The 19798-nt window shown below is 51.4% G+C and overlaps 1 protein-coding gene across 1 annotated transcript in view; it reads left to right on the plus strand.

Annotated features, from left to right (window-relative positions):
- The window catches only part of TSC22D3 (TSC22 domain family member 3), a 103357-nt gene that overhangs the window by 80317 nt on the left and 3242 nt on the right, over nucleotides 1-19798 (plus strand). The window lies entirely within an intron of this gene.

A 19798-nucleotide genomic window follows, 5' to 3' on the forward strand; every position in this document is an offset into this window, starting at 1 on the left:
ACCTAGCCCCACACCCCACATATTCACATACACACCCACATGCTTCCTCATCCCACAACCCTATACCCACCCCCACAACATACAAGAGTAAGACTTCATTTTAAGCTATTGTGTAATCACCTCTGTGTACACTACACAAGCACATGTAAACCAGGGCAAAAATATTTTTTGAAGTCAAATTAATGAATGTTTTAGATGTTCGCTTTTTAGAATATAATTTATATTTTTCTGGTTCCAAGTTGGCAAACCCCCTTGCTGAAAGGATTACTTCCAGGGGCAAGGGGAGGGACTTCTAGTGGCAAAGGTCAGGGGTTAGGAGGTGGGACTTCCAGTCCTAAAATGGTGAATAGGGAGCAGGGCACCTGTCAATGGGCAGGGCTACCAATGCAGCCCTTGACAGCTTGCCAAAACTCAGTAAGTGGCCCTCCATCCAAAATAATTGCCCACCCCTGGCCTAGACCTAGCCAGGAACCCAGCAAGGGGCAAAGCCTTCTGGGAGTTGAGAGGCCGGGATGAAATCAGTTGGACTGTGCTTCACTGGGGACATGAGAATTGGCTAAAGGGTTGAGAGTCCATGTTTCAGTAGGGATTGTGCTGTGCATGGCCAGAGCTTGAGGGCATTTGTTCCTAAAACACAGGCCTCTGGCACTAGTCAGGGAGGATGAATGCCAGCTTCCCAGGCAGCCAGCCAAGAAGAGCAAGACCTTCATGGACTGACTGAGAGCAGATCCTGTGCCAGCCATTAATTAGGGCACTAAAGCGTACATAGGGGCATGGGCTGCCCAAAAGAGACATGTGCAGGCAGAGGAACAGATCTGCATATGTGGGTAGAAGTAACATCTCACTTTTATAAAGTGTTTTCATCTGGACCTCAATGCACTTTGGTGTCATTATCCCCCATTTCACAGCTGTGGCCACTGAGGCATAGTGAGATGAAGAGACTTGCCCAAGGTCATCCAGCAGGACAGTGGCATGGCTGGGAGGAAAACCTAGGTCTCTTGCGTACCAAGCTAGTACACTCCTTTGCTCCCCCTAGGCAACTGGAAGGGGTTGGTCTCATGCACCCAGTTTACGGCACTTTCCCCTACTTCAGAAGGCATAACAAACCCCTCTGTGTGCACATGCATCAACAGGAATAGGGATACCTGCTCTGCACAGGCCCACACCCAGGAATAGTGACACATTCAGGCCTTCTCATGTTGCACCAAGCATCCTGTGGGAATTGGTGAGGCTGAAGGAGAACTCCACAGAGGGCAGCTGTTGCCGGACTGGGTGTGCAGTAGATGAAACAGTCCTTGTTAGTGTGCCAGTCAGCACCCTGGTCTACCCATGACTGGTACAGGTTGTTTCCCCCAGCCTGGAGGACATTGTTCTTCCTGCTGCTTCTGGTTTGGGAGGAATCCACCTGACCCAGCTGCAGTGGTGACTGGGTGAATTCTTAAAGTCGCTGGCCACTCTGCTCTGCCTGTCCTGGCAAGCCCAGCCCTTGGGCTGAAGATCACGCCACTCAGTCCACAATGCCCCTCTGTCGTGCTTCTAGGCTGCCCTGGCCACAGGCTCAATAAAGTTTATTTAGAAGGAAAGAAAACTTTATTGACATGTTTGCTCGCAGGCCACAGGAGGCTAAAGTGGACAGGCAGTCAACACCACACAACCTCACAGCCCAGTGCCCAGCAGGAGCCCTGGCACCTGGGCAAAAAGAGGAGCTTCTGGGAAGTTATTTACTTGCCTCTATTTATTTTATTTTTGCACTGGTTTGGGCTACCAGGGAAAACATCTGAGGTGCCAAAGCATGTCTGATTTCTACCCCCAGATCCTTGCTCTGCCCTGTTTATCCAACCCGCTCTAGTGGAAATAACAGAGCCTGCACTGCACGCCCCTGCTCGGAAAGCAGCACCTTGTGGCTTCTTAGCACATGTAAATAACTAACTAGGGCAGTGGCTAGACTTGCTGTTTGCACCCTATCTCAGAGCCCGGGTTTGGGTCAGTGCCTGCGACCTCCTCAGAGCGGAGTTCAGCATGCAGAGTGGCTGCAGACTTTGGAGTTTAATGACTCCATGCATGCTTTATCCAAGGGTCTTCCAGCACTTCCTAAAGTAGTGGGATATTGTTACTGCTTGTCCCACACTGAGGCACAAAGAAGGGTAGTGCCTTGGTGAAGGCAGGGCTGGGGATAGAACTCAGGTTCTCTGGCTCCCACAGGCACTAAAAACTTCATTAGACTGTGAAGGTAGTACATTCTTGTAGTAGCCAAGTCGTATTATACATCTATAGCCCATGTGCCCTGCATGGCCTTGCACTCAGGACCCCAGCCCAGCCCAGCCCAGCCCATCACAGCTGAACGGACCCACAAGTCCAATGGGTCCACTGAGTCTATATTGCTTGTCTGGGCTAGAAGTTGTTTTCTATAGATCCCTGCACGGCCAGCTGATCCGTGTGAGGAAGCTCAGGTGGCAGAACGAATGCTAGCAGTTTGCCTCATGCAGAAGCATTTGGGCTCACTGATGGTTTGCTGGAAACAGGCCAGGAAAGAATGCACAGCAGAGAAGGGCCCTCAGCTGAGGAGGCAGCATAGTGCAAATCCACAGACACAACCCAAGTGCCCAGCCTGCCAGCACCTGCTGTACCATGGTCTGTTTTCTTTCATTTCTCCACTATGGCTGCTAGGGGTACTGCCTTGTGCCCATTTGACTCAGCCTGACCTGAGCAGGGAGAGGGAAGATCAGCTCTTGACCTCTGTGCTGGCAGACCAGGGACCAGTCAGTGCCAATGGAGATCTCAGTAATAATTAATAAGCTGCCTATTTCTTTTGTTCATTTAATGCGCATAGCCAGGAACTGAACAGATCAGACCTGAGGCAAGACCAGCCCCCTTCTGTGCTGGCCATACCTCAGTCTGAAAACACTTTACCATCATGAGTGTTTTGTCTCCCAGGGTAGGGATGAGAAAACTGAGGCTGTGACCATCCCCTCTGGAATCAGCGCCAGGGATAAATCTCCTGTGCCTATGTGCAACTGACTGCTACTCTGTGGATATGGGAGGCAGCGAAGCTAGTTGTTTGCTCATGTGTTGAAGTTCAGAAGCTCCTCCCAGCCTGGGCTCCTAACTTGAATAGCTGAGCCACAGAGCTGCTAAGTACCTGGCTCTGAGTAGGTCTCAGGTCTTGGTGATTTATGCGGTCGATAAGTTGCAGTGCTGAATTCCCTTTGCAAGCTGGAATTCTTCTCCCTGGGCTCTGCAAGAAGCACCTCTGCTGCGTTTCACCACTCAGATGGCCCCATGATGGGCCAGGAGCCTGGCAGGGCACATCCTGCAAGCAGTAGCAGCAGGGCATTGTTGCTGGGGTCCCCTTGGCTGCCCTTGCTAAGGGCCTTGCTGTCACCCTGCTTCAGGTTTAAAACACTTTTAGCCACAAGCAGCCTGGGAGGATTATGCACATTGTGCTGACAGAAGCAGAAAGAGGCTGAACTCACTAGGCAGCTGGTCCCAGAAACCAGCACTTAAGCTCAGGGAGGCACAACTCTTCATACTGACTCTGTTCCCTGCATAGTATGTTGTGTTGCACCATCAGAAGCCAGCTACAGGGGTCAGGGATTGGAGGCAGTTTCAGGTGGGCCTGGCCATGCAGCTCTGCTCTGAGCGCCACTGTCAGCAAGTGTGGTAGAGAAGGGTGGTTCAGAAAGAAGCCAGCCCAACTGCTGGGACTAAGCTGGGCAGAGAGGTCACAGAAAAAAAAGAGCTGAGAACGTGATCCCACTGGAGTTGTGTGCCTGATAGGGTGGGGAGCATCAGGGCTGTGATGCTGAGAGACCCCAGGCATCCTTCTGAGGCCTGGATCTGGACCAAGAAACCCAGAGTGCTAACTCTGGTCCCAAGCTGGAGAAACCCAGGCTGTGAGGCGCCAGTCTACCAAAACTCACAAGCTTCCTGGGCATGAACTGAAACTGCCAATCCAAACCCTGGGTACTGGGGAGGCTCAGACTGGGGGTGGGAGAAGCAACTGGAAAGGCCAAGTACACCTTGCAACACTGGGTCTTAGGCTTACTGTCCCCTCCAGCATGATTGCAGGGTTGAGTTTAGCACACTCTTATGTGGCGTTATGTTCTGCCTGGATGTTACCTGTGAGAGCTAACCTGCTGTGAGCCAGGTGATGCCAGCTATTCATGCATCAAAGGGGGTTATCATTGGTTTAAAGTCCTCCTGCTAGTTATACTGGCTCTGGGCGGACCAAGCCCAGGGTGGCTGGTCCTGTGACTTCCATATAAACAGTACAGCTACACTAGCTGCTCTCAGAGGCCTCAGTGTCTCATGCTATCCTGAGAGCAGGAGCAAAGCCAGGTACGCTCCAGCAGCAAGACACCAAGCAAACTGCAGCAGGAAGAGGTAGCACTCAAAAAGGCCCAACTGGACCCCTGAGCTTGGACCCCAGGCTATAAAGGGCTCTTGAAACGGGTACTGATAGGACCTTGTTCCTCAGACCCTGCTGTGAGCCATGTTTCTTGGGAAGGCTTCCCACAATTCCTGGGAAGGCTGCTTGAAAGCCTCAAAGGGACTCAGTGTTTGCCTCTGTGGGTGGGTAAACTGAGCAGAGGATGGTCCCTCTGTGATTAGTCTTTAGAAGAGAAGACTGAGGGGGGGATTTAATAGCAGCCTTCAACTACCTGAAGTGGGGTTCAAAAGAGAATGGAGCTAGGCTGTTCTCAGTGGTAGCAGATGACAGAACAGGGAGCAATGGTCTCAAGTTATAGCAGGGGAAGTTTAGGTTAGATATTAGGAAGAATTTTCTCACAGGGAGGGTGATAAAGCAGTGGAAAAGATTACCCAGAGAGGTGATGGAAGCTCCATCGTTCAATGTTTTCAAAACCCAGCTACACAAAGCTTTGGCTGGGATGATCTAGTTGGGGATGGTCCTGCTTTGAGCAGGGGGCTGGACTAGACGACCTCCTGAGGTCCCTTCCAACCCTAATTTTTTATGATTCTATGGTAGCAACCAGGCCACACTTCATGGTACATGATGTCTGCATAAGAGGCTAGAAAGATGATGACAGAGGGGTTGGAGTTGGTCCTCACAAATTAAATTCTGATCCCAGGTGCAAGCTATGAATGTCTTTTCAGATGTCTGCAACTCAGTACTGTCTAGCCCAGCACTGGTTCTGATAGGATGTCGCCATCGCTGCTACCCCCTCAAGTGTTAGACCTTAGGCAGTTCCAGAAGGCTAGTCTATCCCCTACTCATGATGTGAGGTTGGCTGCTGCACATCAATCAGTCAGTTAGCTAGCTCCTATAGCTCCATGTCTCACTACAGTGGCCAGACCATGCCCATGTAATGGGCTGCTGCATACACGTAGCTTCCCCTTCAGTGCCAGTGCAGAAGACATCTAGTTGTGACTAAGCACTGTATGTTGTTGGCATGGGCCACTGGAGTGGTGCATGATTGGGGATTGTGCTGGAAGAGGTGCTGCAAGACATGGTGCAGGACTCAGAGGTCTGCATGACATTGAGTTGTGCCTTGGTACAAAATAGACCTTGAGGGATGGGCTCAGGGGAACGAAATGCTCCAGCACATGTCAGCACTGACTTAGGCTCTTCTCAGGCTCCTGGTGACAGGCAAACCATCAGAGTCCCTCTGTCACATTAGAACACTAAGCTTATGTCCTTCAGGGTATTATATGCCAATGCCATTCCAGGCAGCATGAGGGCCTGTCATAGAGGGCCACAGAGTCACTGGAGCCTGCCCTAATGTACTTATTTCCTGCCATGAGGTATGTAACTGGCAGGGGACAGTGAGTTTGACACAGAGCCCTAAGGGGTGAACTAGCACACACATTGCATGATGGAAGCACTGGATGTCTGTCATTGCCAAGTGGCCCTCTGGTGCACTGGTACAGAGGCAGTCCCTGCCCAGAGAAGCTCCCAGGCTAAGTGGACACAGAACAGGAGGGGAAACTGAGGCACAGAGCAGGAAGGGGACTTGCTGAGAGTTGGTTAGCAGAGCCATGGCAGAGGCAGGAACAGAACCCAAGCCAGCACCTGCTGCTCTAGCACAGATAAGACTGAGCAGTGTTGCCTCCTGCCCCAGGCTCATGCAGTGAAGGGCTGTATAATGGGCAAAGAGAAGCTCACACAGTTTTGCACTTGGGGTTGTCTTTTGGCTCACTTAAGGCAGTTGATAAAGGCGGATCACCTCCCTGCTGTACAGACAGGAAACTGAGCCAGGGAACTGGGCTGTGACTGGTGTATATTATCCGCTGAGTCAGCAGCAGAGCCAGAATTAGAGCCCAAGTGGGCTGAGCCCCAGCCCAGGACATTTCCCCTAGAGCACACTGGCTACCCTCATAGCTGCCCTCTGCCTTCACAGATGCTAAAGGGATCTCTCTCCACCTGTCGAAGGGCAAGAGACCCCAGCTCTTCCCCTGCATCCCTGTGGCGATAGAAGGCAGCACCCCTGGAAAGAGATCTCTCCCTTCCCCCTCCCTGTGAACAAGCACACACAGAGTGTCTTTTATCTCCCTGGCAGAGGCAAGCACCAGCTCCCCCCTCTCCCCACTTGGCACCCAGGATACTTCGAGTGGCACACTGTTCTGCTGGCCCCGCGAGAACCGGTGGTGGCTGAAAGGAGCGATTCATCCTGAATGAGATCATGTGTCCAAGTGTTTACCCAAAACAAACTGCTGCATGCTTGTGTCTCCGAGCAGCACGGCCCCCACGCTCCGCGCCCCCTCTGCCACCTCTCCAGCCCTCTGCGTGCACCCGCTCCTACCAGCAGCCTTGCAGAGCAGACCCATTGTCGCAGGGCAGGAGGATACGTCTGCTGTGCTCTGCTTGGCAGTGCGGGAGCCCAGAGGGACAGCTCCCTAGGCCGATCGGGTGCTGCTCAATCCAGCCCTCCCAGTGCACATAACTCTGACGTGGGGTGGCAGAAAGAAGAGAGAGGGCAGCGAGGGGCATTGCCCACTACCCAGCATGGCATTCCAGCCCCCGTACTCCCCCAGCCTCTTCAAGAGGAGAGACCGGTGAGTAGTGCTCAGGGGATCTCCTGGCCCTGGCATCGCTGCTTGGGCTTCTCCATAGATCAGTGGTCTTGTTCCCAAGGGGCCTCCCCCTAGTCTATCCCATGGAAGGCTGAGCTTTTTAGCTCATTCCCAGGATCTCCCCACCACACCCCAGGCCCTTCTCCAGCAGCAATATGCTCAGTGCAGAGTAGCTGCCACCAGACTTTCTGAGCCCTCCCCAGTCAGGTGAGCTGTTAGGGTGAGCACTCAGCTCTACCAAGGTGGAAACTGTCACCCCTGCTCCCTCAGAGCACATTCCTTCCCATGGCAGGCCCGGTGGAGGCCAGGGAGAAAGGCACAGTCTGATTTCAGGGCACAGCACAGAATCTGACTCAGGGAGGTAATAACCAGTGGGACAGGTCACCCAGGAGTCTCTATCACTTGGGATCACAGACCTAGAAGGGACCTTGTGGGTTGTTAAGTCCAACTGCTGTGCTACTGCAGACAAACATGGCATAAAAGCTTTTTTGTAAACAGAGCCAGCCTCATGTCTACATGAGTGAGGTAGTTTACCTCCATCCCTCCTGATAGGAGGCTCTTCCAGAATTGTCCTGCTCTGAAGCTTAGAAATCATCTTCTAAATGGATCCCTGGCCAGTTTCTACCCAGTTGTTCTTATGCCTATATTGTCCTTTAGCTTAGATAGCTCTTCTCCCTGCCTGGGGTTTCTGCCTAATGTGGGCAGCAATCAGATCCCCTCTCAGCCTTCATTGTGCCAGGCTAATCAAACCAGGTTATTTTGTCTCATCTAGTAAGACAGGCTCTTCATTCCCCTGGGCATCTCACTGGCCTGTCTCTGTACTGGCTCTGGTTTGACTTCATCCTTTATAAACATAGGGGATGCAGTATCCCCGATGTGCTTTCACCAGCTCCTTGCACCAAGGTATAAATTCTTTACAGGGAATGCTTCACATTATACATCCTAATAGCACATTTTCATGGCCACATCACATTGGCTTATAGGCAACTATTGATCAACCTGTGATCAACTAGTACATCCAGGTCTTTCTTCTCTGTTGTCTCTGGTTGATGAGCTTCCAGCTAAGGTTCTTGTTATTAGTCTTTAAGTGCCAGATCTTGCATTTGTTACTGTTGAATCTCATCTTATTTCTATTATTGTGGTTCCTAAGACCATCCAGTTCTTCCTATATGATATTCCAGTCCTCCTCTGCATGGACAGTGCTTCCCAACTTTGGGTCATCAGCATACTACATTCTCACCATCCTACTTTATGTGCCAAAGTCCTTAATAAAAATAGCAAAAAGGAGAGGAGCTGAGGCTGATCCTTGAGGCACTCCAATCCTACATTCCCTCCAACATGATTCTTCCCCTTCAACATGACTGTTCATCACATTGCAAGTTTACCTCCATCTTGCAATTATTATACTAATTTGCAGCCTCTTCAGTTTAACTAATAGTTTTCCACAGAGCACTGGATCAAATGCTTCACTGTAGTCCACATAGACGAGATCTGCCATCTTCCCTAGGCCATCAAACGATATTGGATGAGTGGGACATGGTCTGCCTTTGTGAAACTCTTTTTACTTACATTTTATCCTATTTTCTACAAACTCCAAGCTGTTAATTATTTTGTCCTTCAAAATTAGTCTTAAGTTTTTACACATTCTTACGTATGTATGTATGTATGCATATGTGTCCAAGGTTATTGCCACTGTTGGAGTCAGACTAAGCCTTGCAGTGGCCCAGATCACTGTTTCCCCTTTCTTAAATACAGGTGCCACATTTGTACTTTTCTAGTCATTTGATGCCATTGACTGATTTTTTTAAACACCTATTGTGAGACCTGTGTTTTCATACACCAGTTCCCTGGCAGAGATCATCTTGTTCTCTCCCTCCAGCCCCCAGCACGTGTGCATCGAGCTTTGCTTTCCCTCATGGTGCATTGAGATTTGCTTTGCCTCATGGTGTTAATTTCCATGTCCCTCTTTGCCATTTTTCATTCCACGTTACTCTGGATCCAGCGTAATGATCCTTACTGAAAACTGAGGCAAAGTTTGTTTTTTGGCCAGATGATCTTTAGTCTCTGGCTTACTTGGAGCATCTTACTTGGAGGGTCAGACATCTCTCACTAGAGCAGTGGGAGCCACCCTTTTTGGCAGGTATGCCACAGATCAGCCCCACACCCTACCCAAGTGCTACTCCCATCCTCTTCCCCTGCCTGATTTGCTGCTGTTTCCTGCTCCCTGTCCTATCTGCTCCTGTTTTGCCTGTCCCCTCCCTGCTCTGCCACATGCCACGCACAAAGTCTTCCTGTGCCACAGGTTAACCACCACTGCTCTAAATCATTTCTCCCGCCCAGACATGTGCAACTGGATTAGATTCAGGAGTCCGTGAGGTTGTTCCCCAGCATGGGAGATGCAGGTAGTCAGGCTGGATGATGAGGACAATCCCGCCCAGCCTTAAAATCTCTGAGAGTGAAATCCCAGCCCTGCTGAAATCATCAGGAGCTTTCCTAAAACTCGAGGGGGGGCAGGGAGTCCCCAGAGGCTCCTTGGGTTTGTAAGTCCAGTCAGGTGCCAGCCAAGCTGCCCTGAATAGCTCATGAATGCAAGAAAGCAGAAGTGACCCCATTGGCTGTGGTGATAACAGCCCACTCCGTGTAGGGCAGAAGGGAGGGAAATGCCCGTCTAAGACGTTGCCCCTCAAGGATGGTCTCCAGAGAGCTTGGCTGAGCTGGTTCAAGAAGTCAGCAAGAAGGAAGGAGCAAGCTGAAAGGCTAAAGAGCTCTTATGGAGATGCCATGCCACACAGCCCCTGGCCAGGGAAAGCACACCCCAAGCTGGCATGGCAGTGGGCACACGCCCTCTGGGGTCACCTTGAGGTTCCTCCTGCCTCTGAAATATATATTGCTGGCCTCTGAGCAGAGGCCCCTCAGAGATACTGCCCACATGGTGCTTCCCCAAAGCACAGCAGCTTCATTGCTTCACTGGCTGTTTTCATGCTTGTTTTTCTTCCTTCTCTCAACACAGATGCTTTATTCCCTGTGAAATTCTAATACCTGGTGCCAGAGTCAGGCATAGCCTTGGCAGAAGCAGCACGCGATTCAGCTGAGCTGTACTGATGCCTCACAGTCCCGACCCACTAACCTCTGCCATGCCAGCCCTGGCCTTCCCCTCACAGCTCTGCTGATGCCCCACAGTCCTGGCCCAGAGTACTCAGTTGAAAGTTGTGCTCTGGCTTTGTCATGCGATCTCTTAATGCCTGTTCAGCTGCAGCAAGCATGCAGGGATGAAAAAGGCGCCCAGGAAAATCCTATTAGAGGCGCAGGGGCCTTGGAGCTGGGTCAGGCTCCTTCCTGCTGCCTTTTAGCTCCTCGTTGGTTGGAGTGCAGATGGGGATGGGGGAGGGAGTGTGACCCAGAATAGGCAGAGAGTGTTTGGGCCTGCCTCACAGCCAGGTCTGTACTGGCAATAACACTGCCAGGGGTTAGCAGTCTCCCTCGCCTTGCCTTTCATAACCGGGGCTCAACACAGTCAGGGCCTTATTAGCCGGCCAAAACATTGGGTAAGTTAATTAGCTCACAATTGTTTATCCCAAACACGCGGGCAAGTTCTGTCCCCTCCCACCTTGCTGCTGGGCCTGGCCGCCAGACAGCCAGTCAGTGGGACACAGGGGACCTCTGCGTTGGGTACCTTGAAGGGCTGCCTGGGGTCTGTGTGAGAAGAGTCCACCCAAGGAGCGCTGCTCTGGAGAGGATCGGGCTGGGAAAGGGAGATGCCAGCCAGGAGAAGGTGTGTATGGGGGGCCAAGTGAGGGGGTGGAATCGCTAGTGTGGGGCAGTGTGATACACGCGCGGTGCCCAGCCCTGGATTATATGTACTGGAGGGGAGGGGGAGCAAAATATGAGGCAGACCTCTGTGAACATACACCTGGGGTACAGTGATCCAGGTGGATGTGGGGTGGGATTCATGGGAAGGCTTCCCTTAGTATAAGGGAAATCAACTTTCATGCTTCAGGATCTCTGGTGGGCTTGTGGGACTGGTTAGGAAGGAGCCCACATCACAGGACAACTAGCCAGGTGCATTATGGGAGCAGAGGGGATTTCACCTTGTTTTGCGGCATTAGGTGCTGGGTCAGCCAGCTGGGCAAAGCGTGCTGGTTTTGATCAGACGGAGGAGGTCTATGCTATGCTCTTGTGCCAGGCGTATCCACTTGTCCTGTGGGCTAGACTAGCTCCCCCCATTCCAAAGGGCCTTTTCCAGTAAAGGTGGCTTCTCTTGTGCTGGAGGCTGCAGTGGGTGGATCCAAGGTGCTGCCCGAGAGACTGCTGCCAGCAGTGCTGTGCTTACAGGTGCCAGGGGCACCCAGCTTTTTGAAGTCCTGAGAGCTATGATGGCTCTGTCTGGGCTGCATTTAGGTGTCCTCACACTTAGCCAGAATTCTTGTGTTGCACTGGGAGCCTCTCCTCCTCCCTCCCCCACCGTCCTATGAGCTTCATAAACTCAGAAGCAGCACCGTCCCAGAGAGGCAGAAACAGAACTGGGAAAGCCAGACTTGTCTCACTGGTGGGCTCTAAATAACCTGAGTGTGTTCTTGGCCTTTGCCTGGATTCACCCAGTACAGCCAAGATAGGGTGTTTGACCTCCATCTCTACTTACTCACCCTTCTCTGCTTCATTATGGTTGCAATAGGAGTTTCACACTCACCTACATATCCACTGAGGTAGGTGACCCTTCCCATTTGGGGAACTGAAACCCCCAGAGACTAAGTGGCTGGAGTAAAAGGAGTGTGTGGCAAAGGAGGGAACCAGACATACCTCTTTGCAGTCCCAGGTCAGGACAGTACCAGCAAGACTTGTTTCTCCCAGCCTTCTGGCTGAGATCCCTGGCTGTGAGCTTGTCTCGAGAGCAAAATGCTGTATTGTTGATAAAGAAAGGGCCTGACATATATGAGTACCTCAGCAAAGCCGTGGGGGCCTTGGGGCTGGGTTCCAGTTCTGTTTCTTTTGGAGACGTATGGCCATTGGTGAAGCCAGATCTGTATCCCAAGCCAGCTTGGGGACCCTGCTCTGTACAGGGCCATAGTGAGGGACTTGAGGTACCTTTGGGTCCTACTGGACCCTGCCCTTGTCATCTTGTGGCCAGCAGATCCCTGGTGGTTCCACATATGGGGTGATAGGATCAGCAATATATAAATAATGGTGTTTCTGTCCCTCACTACTGATGCTGGCTGCAGCCAAGAGGTGAGTGGGCAGCTTGGCTTCCCCAGCATACTGCTCAGAGCTCCCAGCTGCAGTTCTGGGCCCCAGCCTATCCGCGTCTATCATAGCTTCCCCTCATAGCTTTTGCTTCTTGGGCGCGTTGCTCCATGCTGGGTTATCTTGTCAGCACAGAAAAAATCTGTTTCTCCAGGACTTCTGAATCCAGGGGTTGGGTATCTCCCTCCAGTCAGAAGCACTGGAGATGGGAAGAATCTAGTCACACATCCCAACAGTACCCCAAGATCCAGTGCTTCTCAGTGCTGCTAGCCAGCACTGGGGGAAGTAACAGAGCAAAGACTGAAGGCCAGCTTTAGTGCCACTTTGGCATCACACTTGGACAGGTCATACCTTCCAGCCACTGCCAAACCACTTAACCAGCAAAGCCCCAGGCTATCGCTATCCCAGAAGTGACAGGGATCCTGCTCTCATTAACACCTCTGGCAAAATTCCCTGTAGGGCAGGATAGGGGCCTGCATTGGCAAACTTATATTCTTACAAAAGATCCCTCCAACAGTGATAAACTTGCAGGAGAAGTTACTGTGGCAAGGAAAAAAAAAAGATGATCCAACACCCTCCTGCTCTTCCCAGGCTCCCTAGAATGGAGTATTCCTGCTTGCAGCCACACCATCCCTCCCTACAGAGTTTGAAAGTGAGATTCTCAATGGTTGCTAAAATTAGAAGCAAAAATGTTTTGGAACCAGTAAACGAGGCTCTGTTTGCCTCACCTGACTGGAGAGGACACAAATCCTGCAGTCTCCCTCTGCCTTTGTCTCAGGTTCCCTGGATGCAGAACTCACCAGAGCTCCTAACTCCCTCTACCCAGGGTAGTGGTTTAGGGTGCCTTCTCTGTAAGTATGCCAAGCAGCAAGTGGGACTGTTCTGTTTACTGACCCCCTCAGACCTGCTGGGGGCCTAAGGCGCCTATTTTGTTGCCTTCTCAGAGGCAGCTGTAGGTACATCTTGCTTAGAAATAGAGAAAATAATCCAGATTCCCTATACAGGGCTTTGTATATAAATTGGAGTAGAAGCATCCAAGGAGACATGAGCATAACTCTCCCATTTACCAGAGTGAGCAGTAAAGTCACAGTCCTGGGCTTGCCATGGGAGAGGGGTTTCCATGGCAATGAGTTGACATCCCAGCCTCAGCACTCAATGGGCAAAACTCCAGTTTTCTACAAATGGGAAGCTACACTTGGCTCACGCTCCCAGCCCAGCCAGGAGGGGTTAGGGCTAGACAGGGGCTCAGCCTCTCACTGGCAGGCCGCAGTGCTCCTGGGTCCCCCACTGCAGGGCTCCTTCTAGCAATGGGCCTCAGCATGCTCACGTGCCCCCTACACCTTTCCTGAGGTTCCAGCAGTGGATAGCCAGAATTTGACTATTTTGCCATGACTGCTGCTCACTGACATGTGGGTCCTGGGACGTAAACCCTTAGTAACATTTGGAATAGACCCTCATCTAGGCCAAGCCAGGTTACAGGGCTTAGGAAAAACTTCAGGGTAAGGAACTGTTTCCTCACTTTACAGAGGGTTTTAAACCCAGCCTGAGGAATTAGCTGCCATTTTGCCCTTCTTTTCCCACTCTTTCAGTGTGTTGGTTTCCCATAGGTATCAGCCAAGAGGCAGAGCCCTCCCACCCTTTCTCCCTCCCCAGCCAATCCAATGGGCGCAGGGCAGTGAGGCAGGGAGATGCAATTCTTCCATCATTTGATCAGTGCCCCCCCTCACTTGACAAACATCTGCCCAGCTGATGTTCTGAAAAAGCATCTAGCAGGAGAGCTTGTAGCAGGAGTGTGTGGTTAGCCCTATAAAGCCCAGTGCAAGCTCCTGCCCAACAGTCAGCTGCCGCTGTGGCCCCTATCATGGTCAGTGCCAGACTAAGGCCATAGAGGGAAAGTGGTAAAGACCTGGCATGCAGGAGCACTGGGATGGAAACAGACCTGCCAGGGACCAGGGTTCCAGATGTTAGTGCCTTCTCATATGGCAGGGCAGAGTCCAGGTCTGGAAGCTGCCACTGCCTCTCCCTCTTAAAGTCAAGTGCAAATAGTGCAAATACTAACTTGAAACCAAGAGCCACAAGCTAACAGAGCCAGGAACCAAGCTGCTTCAATACAGCCCTTGGACAAGGCCAGGGGAGACAAACTGAACCCTGAGGCATTACAGGGTGATTTGTCAGGCAGTGACTTCTATCTCTGCAGCTAAGCAGGGTCTGCTCCCATTGGCACCTTTGTGGTCTGCTGTGGGCAGCCTGTTTGCTGCTTCTGATATTTGTCACTGGGTCCGCTCTGCCAGCACAGGAACTCTATATCCACACCCTGGATGGCCTCCAGGAGCAGAGCACCAATCCCTGCTGGGTTTGTTTAGATGACTGATCCTCCTGCGGGCAGCCTTAGGTGCCAATGGCACGTTCTATGGCTAGACTAGAGGCTTGTTAGGTCACTTCAAGCCTTATACTCTCTGGGACCCTAATGCTCATAGTCTAGCTGGTCCCTGGGGAGGCTGCTGGTTACCATGCATGTGCAGCATTCTCCCTTAGTCATTCTGGATCTCCTGGGAAGACATGTGTGCTATAACGTTCCTTCTGTCCCCCTTGTTTAATATTAGGACACTAGGATTTGGGGCCTTTCTGCTCTTTAATCTCAGAACAACTACTGGTGCTATTCAAGCTCTTGGACTGTGTAGCAATATCCTAATACTGCTCCATACGACTCTCTCGAGTTTGCAAAGTCTGTTTATTTTTTTACCATTTGCAGTGACTGTGTGCTAACCATTTTCATGTGAGTCGTAAGAGCTTGTCATAGCAGGCTTGAACCAAGATTGCAAAAGGACACACAAAAACAAGCAGCCTGGGAATTAAGACCTATCTGCTATTAACCCATCTAGAATCTCACAATGACATGCAGTTCACCAGGCATTATTTCATTGCTGCCTTGTGTGATAACTCTATTTTAAGAAAGAGGCAGGTGCTCCTGTTTAATTCACAGAGATCTATGTTTGCCTCATAGCAAGGGCAGTCCAGGATCTCAGGCTTCAATAGGATTTTTTTTGCCTTTAGCTTCCTGCAGGTTTCTCATTTGAGTGCCCTATCTTCAGTGGCTGCATTCACCTTGCACACCTTGGGCTTTGTTCAGATTATGATTACCATTGCTACAGGCAGAACTGACCTCCCACAGAACCTCATCCTGTGCAGTAATTTCCTCTTTCCCAGTAAGATGTCGTGCTTGGAAGCATCTGAACTTTTCCTGTGCGTCCTCCAGAATCGTTCTCTCAAGCTGTCGTGAGGGTGGATCACTCTGTGTTTCCTCTTTGAGTGCATCAGCTTTTGTTTGCATGTGGGTAGCACTTGAGTCATCATTACTTGAAGTATTTATGGATGCACTCACAAACATTGTGCTAGATGAAGTTCCTTACCGGGTCTGTATTGTGCAGTCAGTACCGTGGTGTGCACATTGTCAGAAAGCTCTTGGTGCTTTTTGTCTACTGTCCTGCCACTGCAAGAAGTCACTGACAATGCCTTCATCCCCCTGCTTTACCTGTGGAAAGTTAAAAGATGTTTTGGGCACCTTGCCTGGTAGTTGTGTGTAAAAGTTGCTCCTAAGGTTTTGATGAGCATAAGAAACAAAAATGTATCTGAAGTAGTTTAGACAGGAGTTAGTAGAGAAAAAGGTAGATGCCCATGTTAGTCTGAAGTCAAGTGGAAGGCAGGGTAGATTTGCACCTTATAGACTAACCAAAGTAGAAATGTGTGTATGCATGCATACATACATACACACACATGTATGTAGTACAAGCTTTTGTGAGCTAAAGCTCATTTCATCAGATGATGTAACATCAAATAATACACACATACATACATGTACACATACATACACTGTAACAAATCAGGTGTCCCGGGGTCGATCTCAAATGTAGGCCTGCCCACTTGTCTTCAAGCTAACCACCCACTTCCTTGCCTGCCACACCTCGACATTAACAATTACAAACTTCCCTTATTGTGGGCCATGCCTTGCAGACATTTCATTGCCTAACACCCAGCCTTATCAACTCCTAATACATACTGGGCTTCAAGCCCCACCCCCAAGCTCCAAGCCCTTCTCTAGGCCCCAGGCCCCTCACGTCAGGCTCCAAGCACCACACTACAGGACTAGAGCTCCAAGTCCCATCCCCCAGCACTAATTCATAACCCTTATCCCTTTCCCTGGGAGCTCCCCTACTATCTCCCCAAGGCTCAGAGCCCCACCCCCCTGGAGTCTAACTCCTGGCTCCCTTGTGCAACCACAGCCTTCACTGCAAGTCTAAGCACTGCCACAGGTCCCTCCTCCAGGCCGGGGCCCTACCTCAGTACTTGCAGTGAGCCCAGGCTCCCCCTGTCTAGCTCTTAATATCCACCAGGGATGTGGGGGCTGGGGTTATCAGGCACCCCTGTCTGCCTTTCACCATGGAGGTAACTGGTTTGGCATTTCTGGGGAACTGTCCTGCCATGAACAGTCCCACCAGGCCACCCTTCCCTGACAGGGTGCAATTTGCAGTCATGTCCAGGACCAGGAGCCTCTAGCCACACCCATAGCTCCTCCCTTACCTCTGTGTTACCTGAGCACCAGGCTCAGCCAGTGTTAACTCTTTAGCTGCTGGCAACAAACTGCTGCCCTGTTGTTCAGGGCCTGGCACTTATATACAACAGCTGAGCCCTGTTCTCCAATCAGGCAGTCCCGCCTAAGTGGGGCTGTGAGCAGCTGCAGACTGCCTTGCTGCTGCTGAAGCCCATGCAAGTAAGAGCGCACCCTGTGCTCTGTTATAGACATGCACACACACACACTGTGGTTAGTCTAAAGTTGTTTTTTCCTGTACACTCTTATAATGAGAGTCTGGTACCCACAAGTAATGGGAAGGGACATCTTTTGGTCTGCCCAGGCCCCTGATACCAGGCAGAGTGCAACTTTGAATTCTAGTCATGCTCTAGGAGATTATGTTGGGGATTTGGACCCCATTCCCAGCTCTGTAAGTGCCTTGCAAGTTGCTTCCCCAATCCATGCCTCAGTTTCCCCATCTGTAAAGTAGTGATTATAATGCTGAGCCCTGTGGAAAGTGCATGGGGGACCCCTGGACAGAAGGAGATGTGTGCACATGAGCTGTTAGCTTGGTTATTGCATCCCATGGCAGTGCTTAACCCCCTGGCAAAAAAAGAATTCCAAGAGGCTGCTAGCTCATCAGACTGGTTGCTGGACTGTCCTCACCTCAAATGCACTTTAGATAGATGCTGGGCATCCTGGCTCCACCAGCACTGCTGCACGGATCCAGCTTCCAGATACCAGGAGTGGTAGTGCTCTTTTCTGGCTGCCTTTACAACTGTTGTCTTTGTCTAGATCTGAAACCCTTGCAGATGCTAGTTGTCCAGTGCGGCTGAAGTGTAGCACGTTTTGTGCTAGGGAAGGGGAGAAGGTGGCAGTTACCCCCAGCAAAGACAGGGGGTATCTTGAGGTTTATGCCCTCCTGCTGGCAGTGCAGACCAGCCATACCTTGAAGCTTTGCCAGGAAACACCAGGGTCCTAATTACAAGTGGCAAGACATCTCTGGCAAGGCTTAAGCTGGCACAGGCCACCTGGTTTGCAGCTTGGCCAGCTGCCTACAAGAGCCTATTTAGGCATGATGGGTGCTAGAGGCAGACTGGGCCTGTGCTAGCCTGGACTCACCCACACTGTCTCAGCTGGCCAGAGGGTGTCCTGAGCTCCTCTCCATCTCACAGTGGTGCCTGACTGACTGTCCCAGAGACCAGCCTTGAAGTGAGCAGATTGAAGTACTCTGAATGCTGGAGTCACTGCGAACTGACTTTTACCTGTTTGTTATGTGTCACCACAGTGGGGTGGCACCAGCATGAGGCAGGGCCATGGGTCCTTGTCTCTGGGCCTTGGGTAAGCCAGGTGACTGTTGAAGAGACCTCAAGTGTACTCAAGTACTCAAGAGTGTTGAAGAGACCTAGGACCAGTCTCTAGGCTCTGCTAGAGCCAAGAGATTAGAGAGGAAAGGATTTTAGGGTTTCCCTGGGACAGCAGTATAGGAGTGGTCTGCAGGCATCACCAGAACCAGAAGATATCCCCCACCCCACTTAGCACAGAAAGGGGCTAGAGAAGGTAAAGCAGTGCCTTGCACAGCAGTTGGAATATGGCAACACCAAGTGACACCAAAGTCCCTTCAGCCCACTCTAAGCAGGACCCTGAAGCCAGGACATGGGCCACTGTGCACCTCTTTCCCTGAGAAATGCCACACGCTCTAGAATCAAAGCACCAGCCTGGGGCCCCACGCTGAGCCCAGTGGCCTCTGCTCACTAGCTGAGCACTTCAGATAAACAGCTCCCCTGTCCAGGAGGGAGCTGTTCAGTGGGGCCAACACAAACACTCCTAGCAGGAGGGAGATAACAGTCAGCACTCCAGGGCAGGTACCCTACTGCCCTTTATCTCCCCCAGAGCCATGTGATGGGGGCTGGGGAGGGGTGACAGAAGGGAAGGACAGGATATTCAGTGGGATGCAGCCAGAGAATAACAGGTGAAAGAAAGGAGCATCATTGGGGCAAATGACAGCAGAGAGTAGGGAGCAGAGCCAGCCTATCTGGAGAAGCTGCTGCACTGCTAGGGTGTGTTATCTTCCTGAGCAAAGCTGCTGGCTTGAGAGCAGAGATGAAGCCTGGGCAAGGAATATGTGAACCTCTGAGCCAAAAGTGGTCCCTTGCCCAGGTGAAGACAAAGGGATAGCTGGGCTGGGAGGAACAGGCACAGCTTGCCAGAGAGGCTCCACCAAGAAAATCTCTGTCAGCACCACCATGTGGCCCTTTCAGCTGCTATTAGACAGGGAAAGTGCAGGGGCAGGAACCAGGCCCTTGGCTTTGTGTCTCGCAGGCTCTTGAGTACATTTTCAGCCTTAGCTGAGGCAATACAAGGACACTGAGGTGATGTAGTGTGTTCTGGGAAAGAAACTGCTGGCAAACGAGACCTTCAGTTAGGGTGTTGCTGCACAGAGCCCCCAGGCCTGATGGCATGCTGCAAGCTGCAGATCTCCCCTGCCTTCAGACTGCATAAATACCATGCATGTGCACGCAGTCATATTCCTTCCACAGTACGGGCCCAGGACCTTGAAGACAGGTAGCGAGTGTCAGCGGCCAGCAGTCGATTATCCTGCAGCGGCCCAGTCCACTAGAGGGCAGCATCTCTCTGTGCCACACAAAGCCGCTGCATTACAACATGGCTGCGTCAAGCGGCCGTTTATCCGCACGGACACACTGCGCTGCACGCACAGACCAGTGGGGCTCAGTCCTTTCAGGCTGGAGGCAGCCCTTGGAAAATGCCAGCTCCTAATTTCCACTCATTTTTTGACTATAGAAAAATAATAAAGCCATTATTTTGTTGCAGGGAATCCAGAAAGCCTGCACCAGGGCAGTATGCGCCGCGCTTCAAAGTCAAAACATGTTGTGTTATGTAACGCAAACTCGTCCGGCGGCGCCCGCAGCTCCGCCCCGCGTAAGCGCGGCTCCGGGCGGC

Source organism: Gavialis gangeticus, unplaced genomic scaffold (genome assembly GCF_001723915.1).
Source record: "Gavialis gangeticus isolate Ggan-Ray unplaced genomic scaffold, GavGan_comp1, whole genome shotgun sequence".
Taxonomy (NCBI): domain Eukaryota; kingdom Metazoa; phylum Chordata; order Crocodylia; family Gavialidae; genus Gavialis; species Gavialis gangeticus.